The sequence below is a fragment of the Salmo trutta genome, chromosome 12, assembly GCF_901001165.1.
Source record: "Salmo trutta chromosome 12, fSalTru1.1, whole genome shotgun sequence".
NCBI lineage: Eukaryota > Metazoa > Chordata > Actinopteri > Salmoniformes > Salmonidae > Salmo > Salmo trutta.
The window spans coordinates 23,370,729-23,385,182 of NC_042968.1; positions in this window are offsets into that span (position 1 = coordinate 23,370,729).

Below are 14,454 nucleotides of genomic sequence, written 5' to 3' on the forward strand. Positions count from 1 at the left end.
CACCTAAGTGGGCCAAGCGAAGGTGGAGGGGTTCCACGTCCCGCACCAGAGCCACCGCCGTAAGGAAGGCCCACCCTGCACCCTCCCCTTTAGAGTCAGGTTTTGCGGCCGGAGTCCGCACCTTTGAGGGGGGGGGGGGTACTGTCACGCCTGACCATAGAGAGGGTTTGTTCTCTATTTTGGTTAGACCAGGGTGTGGACTAGGGTGTGCATTCTATGTTCCGTTTTCTATGTTTTGTGTATTTCTTTGTTTTGGCCGGCTATGGTTCTCAATCAGGGACAGCTTTCTATCGTTGTCTCTGATTGGGAGCCATACATAGGCAGCCTGTTTTCCTTTTGGTTTTGTGGGTGGTACTTTCTGTTTAGTTCATGTTTCTGACGAAACTGTTAGCTGTCGTTCGTTTTCTTGTTTTGTTGAAAGTGTTCTATTAAAAGTTAATGATGAGCACTCACCCACGCTGCGCCTTGGGTCTACTCCTTTCGAACTGCCCGTTACAATCTCCCAAGATGTAACAATATTCTTGAAATGTTTTTTGAATAGTTTTTTATACGTACTTGTAGCTAAAGAATTTAGAAACCTCAAAAAAGTGTTTGATGAATTGTGGAATGTTCAAGCATCAGTTCATACTTTGGATTCTCTACCAATGACAAGGTACTGGTTCAAAGCCTTACCCACCTCTAGATACACAGGTGGAGTGGCTGCCCGCAGGGAGTGTCAGGAAGCAGTGACTCAGATTGTGAAAAAAGTTCTGGACGAAAGACCTTATGTGGTGAAACACAGGCACTTAACATATGCTTCTGTTTGCGTATGCAATTACACAGTCCTTGCTGGGTGTCCATACCTCAATATTTGTCGGTCCTTTTGCAAATATTTGCAACTCATTGGTGCCATCCAAGTTACACATTGGTAAGCAACCAAAAAACCTGCTAGCCTTTCTCACGCTAATATTAGCATACAACCACTTTGCCAAAATGACAGTCCATCATTAGCTTAAAAAGTATAACATGTACCCAGGTTGTAACAAATACACAGACAGATTGACAGACAGATCACCCCCCCCCCCACCCCTGGAGCAATCTAGAAGTCAGGTCTAAGACCTCAGATAATGAGGGTCAAAACCTCTCTGCCTCAAGTGTATGTGGTTGCATTTACATATGTATGGTAAACAACAGTCTAATGTAAATAGAACGTAAAATGTGCCTCATTGCTACAATTAACCCTTTTCTATCTTGATATGTGGAATTGCGTCATGTTGGGATTTTCTTCCTCAAGCTCAAATGGGAGAACATCAGGATACAGCATTACCAAACAATGATAAACTCCTTCAACCAAGTGATATTGGCAATGGAACATTATAGTTTGTGTTGAACACGGAAAACAAGTTATTACGGTTTGAAATGTGTGGAATTTTGAAAAAATTACAAATGAAACACTAATATATCTTGGCAAGATACAATATTCAACCCCCGGGTCAATACATGTTAGATTCACCTTTGGCAGTGATTACCGCAATGAGTCTTTCTGGGTAAGTCTCTGAGCTTTCCACACCTGGATTGTGAAACATTTGCCCATTATTCTTTAAAAAATTCTTCAACCTCTGTCAAATTGGTTGTTTATCATTGCTAGACAACCATTTCCAGGTCTTGCCATAGATTTTCAAGTAGATTTCAGTCAAAACTCAGCCACTCAGGAACATTCACTGTCTTCTTGGTAAACAACTCCAGTGTAGATTTGACCTTGTGTTTTAGGTTATTGTCCTGCTGAAAGGTGAATTCATCTCCCAGCAGACTGAACCAGGTTTTTCCTCTAGGTTTTTGCTGTGCTTAGCTCCATCCCATTTCTTATCCTGAACAACTCCCCAGTCCTTGACAGTTACAAGCATACCCATAACACGATTCACCACTATGCTAGAAAATATGGAGTGGTATTCAGAAATGTGTTGTATTGGATTTGCCCCAAACATTTTTGCAGTATTGTTTTAATGCCTTGTTGCAAACAGGATGCATGTTTTGGAATATTTTTATTCTGTCAATTAGGTTAGTATTATGGAGTAATTACAATGTTGTTGATCGATCCTCAGTTCTTTCCTATCACAACTATTAAACTTTGCAACTCTTTTAAAGTCACCATTGGCCTCATGGTGAAATCCCTGAGGTTTTATTTTGATTATATAAAAAAAATGTTTTACCTTTATTTAGCTAGGCAAGTCAGTTAAGAATACATTCTAATTTACAATGACGGCCAAACCCAGATGATGCTGGGCCAATTGTGCGCCGCCCTATGGGACACCCAATCACAGACGGATGTGATACAGCCTGGATTAGAACCAGGGAAACCTCTTGCACGGAGATGCAGTGCCTTAGACCGCTGCACCACTCGGGAGCCCAAACGGCAACTAAGTTAGAAAGGAAACCTGTATCTTTGTACTAATAGTCATTCTCCGTTTTTTTTTTACCCATCTACCAATAGGTGTCCTTCTTTGTGAGGTATTGGAAAACCTCCCTGGTCTTTGTGGTTGAGTCTGTGTTTGAAATTCACTGCTCTACTGAGGTACCTTACAGATAATTGTTTGAGTGAGGTACAGAGATGAGGTAGTCATTCAAAAATCATGTTAAACACTGTTATTGCATTCAACTTATTATGTGACTTGATAAGCACATTTTTACTCCTGAACTTATTTAGGCTTGCCATAACAAAGGGATTCAATACTTATTGACTCAAGAGATTTCAGCTTTAAATGTTTTATTAATTTGTAAACATTTATAAAATCATCATTCCACTTTGACATTATGAGGTATTGTGTGTAGGCCACTGAACCCAAAACATCTAAATGTAACCCATTTTAAATTCATGCTGTGACACAACAAAATGTGTAAAAAGTCAAGAGGTGTGAATTCTTTCTGAAAGCACTCGTAGGCAAGTACCCTTGTATTTTACCTTTATTTAACTAGGCAAGTCATTTAACCTGTTGGGGATAGGGGGCAGTATTTGCACGGCCGGATAAAAAATGTACCCGATTTAATCTGGTTACTACTCCTGCCCAGTAACTAGAATATGCATATAATTGTTTGATTTGGATAGAAAACACCCTAAAGTTTCTAAAACTGTTTGAATGGTGTCTGTGCGTATAACAGAACTCATTTGGCAGGCCAAAACCTGAGAAGATTCCAAACAGGAAGCGCTCTCTCTGACTATTTCTTGGCCTTCTTGATCATCTCTAACCAAAACAGGGGATCTCTGGCATAACGTGACATTTTCTAACGCTAGGCTCTCAGAAGGCGCCAGAACGATGAATGGTGGCTTTGCAGGCCATGGCTGAAAAACATTTGCGCATTTGGATAGTGGTCGATCTGAGGACAATGAGACTGGAGGCGCGTGCACGAGCCGACACCATGTTTACTTTCTCTCTCTTTGAACGAAAACAACGACTCCCGGTTGGAATATTATCGCTTTTTTACGAGAAAAATCGCATAAAAATAGATTTTAAACAGCGTTTGACATGCTTCGAAGTACGGTAATGGAATATTTTGACATTTTTTGTCACGAAACGCGTCAGGCGCGTCACCCTTCTTTACCCTTCGGATAGTGTCTTGAACGCACAAACAAAACGCCGCTATTTGGATATAACTATGGATTATTTGGAACCAAACCAACATTTGTTATTGAAGTAGAAGTCCTGGGAGTGCATTCTGACGAAGAACAGCAAAGGTAATCAAACTTTTCTAATAGTAAATAGGAGTTTGGTGAGTACCAAACTTGGTGGGTGTCAAAATAGCTAGCCTGTGATGCCGGGCTATCTACTCAGAATATTGCAAAATGTGCTTTCACCGAAAAGCTATTTTAAAATAGGTCATAGCGAGTGCATAAAGGAGTTCTGTATCTATAATTGTTAAAATAATTGTTATGTTTTTTGTGAAGTTTATCGTGAGTAATTTAGTAAATTCACCGGAAGTGTTCGGTGGGAATGCTAGTCACATGCTAGTCACATGCTAATGTAAAAAACTGGTTTTTGATATAAATATGAACTATGTCCTAGGATTGTCATCTGATGAAGATCATCAAAGGTTAGTGCTGCATTTAGCTGTGGTTTGGGTTTATGTGACATTATATGCTAGCTTGAAAAATGGGTGTCTGATTATTTCTGGCTGGGTACTCTGCTGACATAATCTAATGTGTTGCTTTCGTTGTAAAGCCTTTTTGAAATCGGACAGTGTGGTTAGATTAACGAGAGTCTTGTCTTTAAAATGGTGTAAAATAGTCATATGTTTGAGAATTTGAAGTAATAGCATTTCTAAGGTATTTGAATATCGCGCCACGGGATTACACTGGCTGTTGAGTAGGTGGGACGCAAGCGTCCCACTGGCCCAGAGAGGTTAATAAATGGATCACTAGTCACTTTAAACAATGCCACTTGAAATAATGCCACTTTAATAATGTTTACATATCTTACATTACTCATAACATATGTATATACTGTATTTTATACCATCTACTGCACCTTGCCTATGCCGCTTGGCCATCGCTCATCCATATATTTATATGTACATATTCTCATTCACCCCTTTAGATTTGTGTATTAGGTAGTTGTTGGGAAATCGTTAGATTACTTGTTGGATATTACTGCACTGCTGGAACTAGAAGCACAAGCATTTCGCTACACTTTGCATTAACATCTACTAACCATGTGTATGTGACCAATAACATTTGATTTGATTTGAGGACACTATTGTTCAGAGGAGCTAGCCATCAACACAGCTAACACAATAACTTCAAACTGAAGCTTGAAAGACTGCACACTACCGGCAGTTCGTTAAATTTTTACCTTTTTCAATTTACATTTCTTTGTACGTATATATGCATAAAAATTATGCCAGCTGATTCATGATTTTTACTGTCTAAGAAACGCTGCCTTCCTGCCTGTCTGTCTCATCCCGACTCCCGACACGTTCATTACGATGGGATTACTGGAGATCGAATTTGAATATTGAAACAATGTTGCAAATGTTGGCAAGACAGACAGCAAGTTTTATACAAATCTCCGCTGTTCAAAACAAAATATTAGTCTAAAAGAAATGAGATGCTTTTTATTGTGGAGATCAAGTTTATAAAGTGCCTGGCTGGGCTGATGAGACAGTGGATTGCATAGTCAGATGGAACAGAGTAAATAGGCATTTTAACGTCATAGATTTAGCCGGTGGGAACTTGTGGAATAGACACTGGCTGGAATGCACTTTTAACCAATCAGCATTCAGGATTAAACCCACCCGTTGTATAATTGGTGACATTACACATGTACATGTAATAAATAAAACAAATCAATTAAATAGCTCAGGTCTTGAAAATGTGTGAAACCTTTTTTATTTTTGTATTTATCTGTGTCATCAACAAATTTAGCAGACATCACTTGCGTATATTCAGTCAACCCATATATTTTAAGAATATAATGGAATAACAGAACATCTTAATTTCTCTAAGAATTAAAACACAACAGTTACAGTAAGTAATAGAATACAGTGCAGATACAGCTTCTTCTGACAAAGTAGAAACAAAAAAGGAGATGTCAGCCCACAGACAGTATGGCTGATTGTCTAGTCTGATTTTGGGGCCGTTGTATAGTATCAGATCGGTTGACACACCTCATTATTCAGAAAACACTTTGGATTTTAATTTATGTTTATTTGGACTGACATTTCGGGGGTGGGACTGTGTGTGTGTGTGTGTGTGTGTGTGTGTGTGTGTGTGTGTGTGTGTGTGTGTGTGTGCGCGTGTGTGCGTGCGTGCGTGTGTGTGTGTGTGTTAAGTGTACTGCAATGATGGCTAATTAGACTCTCCTCAGTCCTTTGATGAAATTACAGGAACATAAATAGATTTCCAGACAATCAAGACAGCTTTGCTTTGATTGGGCGGAATGCTTCCTCAAGTGTTTGTCAGCCAATGGGGCCCATTACCCAGTAAAGTGAATTAGGACTCCTGGTGAGTCCGTCACAGACCTGTCCATATTTATGGCAATAGATTAACACAACACTCTGGGAGCACTTCTAGCACCTGCACTGCATACCACCTTTTGAATGTTTTTAAATGTTTTACTTAACTCATTGACATTCAACTATATCCACTGAAGCAGTTACATTTTACTGTATTTCACTAGGACTATATAAAGTTGTTTATTTAATGGAGAAGGATTGGAAGCCATGTGCTTGCTTTTGTTGCCTTTCCATATACAGTACAGTATATGGAATCACTTGAAAGGTCATCATGTCCTCCTTCCTCAGTGTTCCAGGTGGTTCTCAGGAATAGTTCAGGAAAAGTGCTCTGGAATAGTCTGATTGTATCCTCACTGCTCAGCTGACAAAAATCAAACAATGTGCATTTCATTGTTCTTATCAGGATGCAAATTCGTTCCTGATTGGTGCTTTATCGGTACAACACTACGGAACAAATACCAAAGATAAGCTCAGACTCCGGAAGACACACAGGCACACACAGAGCACCATCATAGGATGCCACCTTTCTAACAAGTCAGTTCGTCAAATTTCTGCCCTGCTAGAGCTGCCCAGGTCAAATGTAAGTGCTGTTATTATGAAATGCAAACGTCTAGAAGCATCAACGGCTCAGCCGCGGAGTGGTAGGCCACACAAGTTCAAAGAACGGGACCGCCGAGTGCTGAAGCGTGTAGCAGGTAAAAATTGCAGAGCGCTGAGCCTTGTGCAACGTCAGCACAAGAACTGTTCTTCTGGAGCTACATGAAATGGGTTTCCATGGCCAAGTAGCCACACACAAGCCTAAGATCACCATGCACAATGCCAAGCGATGGCTCGAGTGATGTAAAGCTCGCTGCCAGTGGACTATGGAGCAGTGGAAACGCGTTCTCTGGAGTGATGAATCACGCTTCCCAATCTGGCAGTCCGACGGACGAATATGGGTTTGGCGGAAAAGTTTGGTGGAGGAGGAATAATGGTTTAGGCTAGGCCCCTTAGTTCCAATGACATTCTAGATGATTCTGTGCTTCCAACTTTGTGGCAACAGTTTGGGGAAGGCCCTTTCCTGTTTCAGCATGACAATGCCCCCGTGCAAAGCCAGGTCCATACAAAAATGGTTTGTCGAGATCAGTGTGGAAGAACTTGACTGGCCTGCACAGAGCCCTGACCTCAACCCCATCAAACACCATTGGGATGAATTGGAACGCTGACTGCGAGCCAGGTCTAATTGTCCAACATCAGTGCCCGACCTCACTATTGCTCTTCTGGCCGAATGGAAGCAAGTCCCCACAGCAATGTTCCAACATCCAGTGGAAAGCCTTCCCAGAAGAGTTATTGCAGCAAAGGGGGGACCAACTCCATATTAATGGCCATTATTTTGGAAAGAGATGTTCGACAAGCAGGTGTCCATATACTTTTGGTCATGTAGTGTATTTTGAGAGCCTAGCAGAGAAATATGACATGTTCACTCCCAAGCACCCATGTAGAGGATGATAAATGTGTCTCTCCATCTTGCAATGTGGGATGAGGCTGAGTTATCTTCTCTCTTTTTGCCTCAACGCAAGCTGTTACTGCTCAATGTACGACAGATACAGGAGCTCATCCTAAAATAACTCTGCAAGACAGATACCCACATACTGCTGGGTGGCAGCCTGGTGAATTCTGGGCCTGGTTTCAAAAAGATTGGAATGAAGGAAAAAGCGAGAGAGAGAGAGAGAGAGTGAAGTGACAGAGAAAGAATAATAAAAGAAACTGAATGAGAGCATGTCTAGGGAAGGGATGTTGAGAAATATAATGGAGGAAAAGAGAGTACATTTAAGATTGAGGAGAGAAGGTAATCTTTCTGGAGCCCTATCTTTCTGAGCGATGTCTAACAACAGCCTCATTAAAACAGCAGTGAATCACAACCGTCCCTGCGTTTTCACGACCATTCACCTGTTTTATTCGGTTGGAATTTGTGGCTTCCATCTTGAGACTCAGTTTCTCTGCCATATTTCACTCATTTATGGGCTTGCTGGTCTAAATCACTCATCTCTCTCTTCACTCCACTCTGCATTTAGAATACACTCACAATCTCCAGACCAATTTTCTAAAGATTTGATTCAGAAGGTAATATCCTCTTTTCTGACCTTTAAAATACAGTAAAAAGGCTATCTTATTCTTTCTTTCTCTCGCTATGATTTACCCCAGGCTGATTCTAGATGAACTAGTTCAACGTGTAGCTCAGAGTACACCTTCAGCTGAATACCAATAAAAGCCCATGTGTACCCACAGCGAGAAATCTCATTTTCATGCAGATTCAAGCTTTTAATATGGTTAAATATGATTAAGTGAAGTGATTACACCAGCATAAGAAGCTCTGTATGTTTCTATATCCTTCCCTCCCCTGTGCCGGGTTACGACAAAGTCAACCTCCACCACAAACTGGCCATCAATTACTGAGGCAGGGTCCATTAACGGAATAAAGAATATTAAGTGGAGGAGGCGGTCTTATGGCACAGTGCACCACTTTCTCATTCATACTCTCTCTCTCTTTCTCTCCATATGAGTGATAACAGGGCTAGTCTAGATGATCTCCAGGTTGCTCTTAACTGTTAATAGAAAGTGATAATGTATCCACAGAGAGACTATAACGTAGCTGGTAATATGCACACAGAGTATTATGTGCTGTGCAATGACTATGAGGTGACGCGAAAGCTCAATTTAAATACAACCAACACCCATCAGAGTCGGTTCCAACAGCCTCAGAATCAACTCATTGGATTGCCCCCACCCCATAACCCAACTAGCAATATAAACGAGCCCGGTCTCCCCTAATCTGATGCGTTGCACTGTTACCCACATTTTACGAGGAGGAGAAATCAAATGATAATGTTGACTTTGTAGCACATGGGTATGTGTGAAACTTACTCCTCAGCCTGAAGTGTCCCGACTCGCACCCGCAAATAGATCGTTTTTTTTGCGTGGCGCCACTGGTAAGATGCTTCAGGAGGGCAGACAGCGGCTTGCTTAGTGAGTACCTATGGTGGGTGATAAAGGCCTAAATTCAGCCTAGACCACCGTGTTGCTATCGCCTACAATTGAACGTCTGACTGACATGATGATACCAACGCCTTGCTAACGTCTGTGTGATGTCTGCATCTTAACAAACCTAGGCAACAGGAATGCCGTGTGGCTATCACCTACCATTGAACGTGTAACTAACATGTTGTCATACCAACGCCTTACTAACGTCTGCGTGACACCTTTGTGTTAATGAAAGTCATAAGGTGCATAGTTTATATTTGATATCTTGATATCTATAGTATTCTCTCTGGTATGCAATCTGGATTCTGCTCAGGTTATGGATGTGTCACTGCAGCCTTAAAAGTCCTCAATGATGTCACCATTGCCCTTGATTCTAAGCAATGGTGTGCTGCTATTTTTATTGACTTTATTGGCCAAAGCTTTTGATACGGTAGACCATTCCATTCTTGTGGGTCAGCTAAGGAGTATTGGTGTCTCTCAAATAGAGTGCAGTGTATAAAGTCAGAAAATCTGCTGTCTCAGCCACTGCCTGTCACCAAGGGAGTACCCAGAGGCTTGATCCTAGGCCCCACGCTCTTCTCAATTTACATCAACAACATAGCTCAGGCAGTAGGAAGCTCTCTCATCCATTTATATGCAGATGATACTATACTGATATTATACTCAGCTGGCCCCTTCCCGGATTTTGTGTTAAATGCTCTACAACAAAGCTTTCTTAGTGTCCAACAAGCTTTCTCTACCCTAAACCTTGTTCTGAACACCTACAAAACAAAGGTCATGTGGCTTGGTAAGAAGAATGCTCCTCTCCGCACAGGTGTGATTACTACCTCTGAGGGTTTAGAGCTTGAGGTAGTCACCTCATTCAGGTACTTGTGAGTATGGCTAGATGGTACACTGTCCTTCTCTCAGCATATATCACAGCTGTAAGCTAGAGTTAAATCTAGACTTGGTTTCCTCTATCGTAATCGCTCTTTTTTCACCCCAGCTTCCAAACTAACCCTGATTCAGATGACCATCCTACCCATGCTAGATTACGGATCTATAATTTATAGATTGTCAGGTAAGCTCTCGAGCGGCTAGATGTTCTTTATAATTCGGCCATCAGATTTGCCACCAATGTTCCTTATAGGACACATCACTGCACTCTATACTCCTCTGTAAACTGGTCATCTCTGTATACCCGTCGCAAGACCCACTGGTTGATGCTTATTTATAAAACCCTCTTAGGCTTCACTCCCCCCTAGCTGAGATATTTACTGCAGCCCTCATCCTCCACATACAACACCCATTCTGGCAGTCACATTCTGTTAAAGGTCCCCAAAGACCACACATCCCTGGGTCGCTCCTCTTTTCAGTTCACTGCAGCTAGCGACTGGAATGAGCTGCAACAAACACTAAAACTGGACAGTTTTATATTTTCTTTCAAAGGCTCAATCATGGGCAATCTTACTGACAGTTGTGGCTGCTTTGCCTGATGTATTGTTGTCTCTACCTTCTTGCCCTTTGTGCTGTTGTCTGTGCCCAATAATGTTTGTACCATGTGTTGTGCTGCTACCATGTTGTGTTGCTACCATGTTGTTGTCATTTTGTGTTGCTACCATGCTTTGTTGTCATGTCTTGTTGCCTTGCTATGTTGTAGTCTTAGGTCTCTCTTCATGTAGTGTAGTGTTGTCTCTCTTGTCATGATGTGTGTTTTGTCCTATATTTATATATATATATATTTTTTAAATCCCAATAACGTCCCCGCAGGAAGCCTTTTGCCTTTTGTTAGGCCGTCATTGTACATACGAATTTGTTCTTAACTGACTTGCCTACCTAAATAAAGGTTTAATAAAAATAAAAATATATATTTATAGTAATTAAATATCAACCATAAATGTTAGAAACGTACTGTTTTTCTCGTGCAGTCCAACATTCCAATGTAGCCACCTTGAGCTATAGTGTAGCCTACAGTTAATAGAAAGTGATAATGTATCCACAGAGAGACTATAACAAAGGAGATAGTGATGAGAGTGAGAGCGTACAGTATGAAAATAAAGACCCCTTGGGATCTAAAATGAGTGTGGGGTGCCCTCTTGTGTCTCCTTTTTGTCAGTTTTAGGAAACTACAGTCACCCCTGGTGGAGGTTCTTGGAACACTGCTATTTAAGTCTGAGCAGAGGTTGACGAAAACCTTCAAAGATGGTGGTGCTATGTTGAGTGTTATCTTGAATACCAGGAAAATGTTTGAGTACAGAATGAAATGGTGTAAACTTAACAGGTTGAACTTGTTGAGTACACTCTTTGAAAAATGGGTTCCAACAGGGTTCTTTGACTGTCACCAGGTAGAAGATGCAGGTAGAAGTCTTTTTGGTTCCATGTAGAACCCGCTGTTGAATGGAACCCAAAAGGGTTCTACCTAGGCATAGAAGGTGTTCTACCTGTAACCAAAAAGTGTTCTCCTATGGGTACAGCGGAATAATTCTTTTAGGTTTTAGATGGCACTTTTTTCCTGAGTGTAGGCCTATATTGCAATGGTGGCTCTGTGGTTTTCTGTAAAAAAAAAATGTTTAAGTTGTTAATTGGTGGTGGGTAGATAAGATAATCAGAAAAACTATGAAACATCCCCACTTTGAGCACACATTTGCAAGCAGGCAAAGTAGCCTTCTATGCGTGCTGAGGCATGTAATCACTCAACATTGACCGGACCGACAAAAAAAGACATACTTACATGCAAACAAAAGATAACATTTGTAGAACTTGCAAAATTCTACAATTATTAAGAGACTAAATACAAATAGCTAACTCAGGCTACCAATGTTCTACCATTAATTTATTGATGCAAGCAGATCAGAGATGTCAAGGTAGTACCCAAGCATTTGCCATACGTGACACACATGTATGGTCATATTTTGCATGTTTAATTTAGTTTGTTATTTTATGGAGCCATCACTTGTATTATTTCCTAGGCCTCCCAGGTATTTGCATTAAAGTAATGTATAAGATTACTGGCGTTTGGGGGGAGCTGTGAAGTCAATGGGGAGCATTAGTGAGATCGTGAGGTCTGGTTTCTTCTTCAATCTCTTGGAAAATGTCTACTACTGAAAATGACTAACTTTCTCCGTCTCATTATTTTAACCTATTAATTCAGGTATGTAACGTGCAAACGTGCAATGAAGCTGATGCCCCTCCTGGCCGCAAATAGGGCTATCTTCTGTATACCACCACTACCATGTCACAACACAACTGATTGACTCAAACGCATTAAGAAGGAAATAAATTCCACAAATTAACTTTTAAGAAGGCACACCTGTTAATTGAAATGCATTCCAGGTGATTACCTCATGAAGCTGGTTGAGATAATGCCAATAGTGTGCAAAGCTGTCATCAAGGCAAAAGGTGGCTATTTGAAGAATCTCAAATATAAAATATATTTTGATTTGTTTAACACTTTTTGGTTACTACATGATTCCATATGTGTTATTTCATAGTTTTGATGTCTTCACTATTATTCTACAATGTAGAAAATAGTAAAAAATAAAGAAAAACCCTTGAATGAGTAGGTGCTCCAAAACGTTTGACCGGTATTGTAGGTGTATCCAAACTTTTGACTGGTACTGTATATATAGCAAATGTTAACTTTGCAGCTGGCCCATCTAGCAGATATCACTCAGTTCAGCCTCAAGGACAAGACTCATCCAAATAACCATCAACCTGCTGAAGAGGCATTAGTGAAGACAAAAATGTATATTACCAATTGAACATCTATTGCAGGATAGTTCAGTGTTAGAGTTTACATAGCTGGCCATAAATTGATGTAGCATTTTATTTCATGGGTTGGTTATATACAGTGCATGCAGACAGTATTCAGACCCCCTGACTTATTCCAAAAATGTGTTACGTTACAGCCTTATTCTAAAATGTATTACATCGTTTTTTCCCCTCATCAATCTACACACAGGAACCCATAATTACAAAGTAAAAACAGGTTTATCGACATTTTTGCACATTTCTTAAAAATAAAAAACGAAAATATTACATTTACATAAGTATATAATTTGTTGAAGCAACTTTGGCAGCGAATACAGACTCGAGTCTTCTTGGGTGTGACACTACAAGCTTGGCTACACCTGTATTTGGGGAGTTTTTCCCATTCTTCTCTGCAGATCTTCTCATGCTCTGTCGGGTTGAATGGGGAGCGTTGCTGCACAGCTATTTTCAGGTCTCTCCGGGCTCTGGCTGGGCCACTCAAGGATATTCAGAGACTTGTCCCGAAGCCACTCCTGCATTGTCTTGGCTGTGTGCTTAGGGTCCTTTTGGAAGGTGAACCTTTGCCCCAGTCTGAGTTCCAAGCGATCTGGAGCAGGTTTTCATCAAGGATCTCTCTATACTTTGCTCCATTAATCTTTCCTTCGATCCTGACTAGTCTCCCAGTCCCTGCCTCTGAAAAACATCCCCACAGTATGATGCTGCCACCACCATGCTTCACCGTAGGGATAGTGCCAGGTTTCCTCAGGGAGTGACACTTGACCTTCAGGCCAAAGAGTTCAATCTTGGTTTCATCAGAACAGAGAATTTTCTTTCTCATGGTCTCAGTCCTTTAGTTGCCTTTTGGCAAACTCCAAGCCAGCTGTCATATGCCTTTTACTGAGAATTGGCTTCCGTCTGGCCACTCTACCTTGAAGGCCTGATTGGTGGAGTGCTGCAGAGATGGTTGTCCTTCTGGAAGGTTCTCCCATCTCCACAGAGGAACTCTGGAGCTCTGTCACAGTAACCATCGAGTTCTTCGTCACATCCCTGATCAAGGCCCTTCTCCCCCGATTGCTCAGTTTGGCCAGGCGGCCAGCTTTAGGAAGAGTTTTGGTGGTTCCAAATTTCTTCCATTGAAGAATGATAGAAGCCACTGTGTTCCTGGGGACCTTCAGTACTGCAGAAATGTTTTGGTACCCTTCCCCAGATCTGTGCCTCGACACAATCCTATATCTGAGCTCTACGGACAATTCCTTTGACCTCCTTGCTTGGTTTTTGCTCTGACATGTGCTGTCAACTGTGGTGTGTGCCTTTCCAAATCATGTCCAATCAATTGAATTAACCACAGGTGGACTCCAATCAAGTTGTAGAAACATCTCAAGGATGATCAATGGAAACAGAATGCCCCTGAGCTCAATTTCGAGTCTCATAGCAAAGGGTCTGAATACTTATGTAAATAAGGTATTTTTGTTTTATATTTTTAATACATTTGCAAACATTTCTAAAACCCTGTTTTCGCTTTCTCATTATGGGGTATTGTGTGTAGATTGATGAGGGAAAACCTTTATTTAATCTATTTTAAAATAAGGCTGTAACGTTACAAAATGTGGAAAAAGTCAAGGGGTCTGAATACTTTCCGAATGCACTGTAGGCTTCTTCTAACCCATTGCTTTCTACTACAGATCATACTATGATTAGGCTAGATCTTTACATACATTT